At 34.9% G+C, this 2,463-nt stretch overlaps 1 long non-coding RNA gene across 1 annotated transcript; it reads right to left on the reverse strand.

Annotated features, from left to right (window-relative positions):
* Positions 1-1,072: 1,072 nt before the first annotated feature.
* LOC110673349 (uncharacterized) lies at positions 1,073-2,252 on the reverse strand. The gene is made up of 2 exons (XR_002498484.2): positions 1,575-2,252; positions 1,073-1,252 (listed from the first exon to the last, which is right to left on the reverse strand). It is a non-coding gene; the product is annotated as an uncharacterized LOC110673349 (long non-coding RNA).
* Positions 2,253-2,463: the final 211 nt, after the last annotated feature.

Genomic DNA, 2,463 nt, shown 5'->3' on the forward strand with positions numbered 1-2,463 from the left:
TACTTCTTCTAAGTGGAATAATGGTATTTTGAATTGGTTCTGGAACATTAACATCTTCTTGAATGGGTGGAATAGGATCAATAACTGAGGTAGGTGTTGTGTTTGAGCTGTGAGGTTCTCTTAAAGGAATTGAAGCATCTTGCTAAGGAAAAACAAATTCTGATTCTGGTATGGGTAAAGGAATAGTGCTTTCATCTCTTTGTGTGATATGCCCACCATGTAAGGAAAACATTTCTCATAAAATATAACATCTCTAGAAACAATTATGCTTTTATTTTGCATGTCATATAATTTATATGCTTTAAAACCAGAAGCATATCCTAAAAAAATGCATTTCAAAGCTCTTTGTTCAAATTTGTGTTTGTGAGACCTTACATTTGTTGCAAAACATAAGCAACAAAAAATTTTGAGGTGATCATAATTGGGAATCTTCCCAAACAATATCTCATAAGAAGTTTTCCATTTTAAAACTTTGCTAGGCATCCTATTTATGAGATATGTAGCTGTTAAAATACTTTCCCCCCAAAAATGTTTTAGCAAATTTGATGCAAACATCAAAACCCTTGTCACTTCTAGCAAGTGTTTGTGTTTTCTCTCCACAACTCCATTTTGTTGTGGAGAATAAGGATAAGTTCTTTGATGTAACATCCCATATGATTTGAAAAACATAGTGCATTGTTGATTGATGAATTTTGTGCCATTATCAGACCTCACTGCCTTTATTTTCTTTTAAGAGTGAGTTTGTATCATATTTGAAAAATCTTGAAGAATGCTAAAAACACTTGTCTTATCATGCAACGAATAAGTCCATGTTACCCTAGAAAAATCATCAACAATTGTAAGGACATATTTGGAATGAGAGATTGAATGCACTGAGCATGGTCCCCATATATCAACATGAGTTAAATCAAAACATGCATTTGTTGTGATTTTACTCTTTTGAAAGCTTAATCTTTGTTGTTTAACAAGTGGGCATACCTCACAAACTTCATGACCTTTTTCCTTTGGTTTTATTGTAGGGATATGAGGTAATTTGGTGTTTGAGATATGTCCAATCTTGTAATGCCATACATCATAAGAATTTGGAGAAAGATTAACTTCATTCATTTTATATGCAGTACAATAGGATTTTGAAGCAGGTACATCATCAAAAACTTCATGACTACACTTATTTTTAAAAGACCTATTGCTTATAATGTATAGTCCCCCCCAGCATCTTACCTCTTGCCACCACTTCCTTAGTCACTTGGTCCTACAAAAAGCAATGGTCAGAATAAAAGGTGACAAAAACATTGGAAGTTTTGGTGAGTTCGCTTAATGATGTTAGGTTATGTTTAAAACTGGGTATGAATAGTGTGTTATGAAGCTACAAATTAGGTGTAATCTTGATGTCACCTTTGTAAGAAACAAGTTTAACAATCCCATTTGATAATGCAACTAAGCTGTGGTGGTTTAATTTGGTAGTATTCTAAAAAAGTAATCATAGCACATGTGAATTGAAGCACCAGAATCTACGATCCGCAAACCATTATTCTTACCATGTCTACTAAAGGAGTAGTCAATTGAATCCTTACCTGCAAAACCAGTGAAGTTGACACAGCTTGCCTCATTCATTGTAGGATTCTGGTTTGCATGAACTTTGCAATCTCCTACTGTATCATGCTGGCTTAGTCAATTCCAGCTAGTTAACTCTTATAATCTGCTTTGCCATCTCCTTTAGGTACTTTCTCAAACACATTAGTTGCTAGTGGTGCCTTGCCTTTGCCTTTCTTTTGTTTGAGTTAACCATGGGGTTTAAAGCATGAATCTCTGGTATGGCCATTAGTATTGTAGTGATCACAAAATTTCCCTTCCTTCTTGCCATAACCCTTTTTCTTATTCTAAAGTTTATCTTTCTGGTATTGCCCTTTGACAGTCATGATAGAGTTGAGCTCATCAACAAAATCATCATGGATTTCCTTTCGTTTCTCCACCTACAACACCATTGAGTATGCCCTGTTAACACTAGGCAAGGGGTTCATTAAAAGAATCTGGTTTCTAACATTGTCATATGTTTCATTTAACCCCATTAGAAATTAAATAAGCTTATGTTCACTGTTAATATCATCCATTTTTTTAGATGCTCCACATTTACACACTAGCAGTGGTTTGAGACAAGCTAACTCATCCCATAATTTCTTTAATTTAGTAAAATATACCATAACAGAAGCATTTGACTGTGATAGAGTACTTATCTCCCTTTTTAGTTGGTATAGGAGAGGCCCATTGCTCTCCCCAAGTCTCTCTTTGATTTCCTCCTAGAGATCCTTTGAAGATGTTGCATAAATAAGGGCATTTAAGAAGTTATCATACTGTCAACCTTCTTCCACTTATCCAGTGTTATAGATTTAGTGGCAGGCATTGCACAGCTCCCATCAATAAATCCCAGCTTGTCCTTGGCCTATAAAGCTAAGACCATAGACT

The sequence above is a fragment of the Hevea brasiliensis genome, chromosome 14 (genome assembly GCF_030052815.1).
Source record: "Hevea brasiliensis isolate MT/VB/25A 57/8 chromosome 14, ASM3005281v1, whole genome shotgun sequence".
Taxonomy (NCBI): domain Eukaryota; kingdom Viridiplantae; phylum Streptophyta; class Magnoliopsida; order Malpighiales; family Euphorbiaceae; genus Hevea; species Hevea brasiliensis.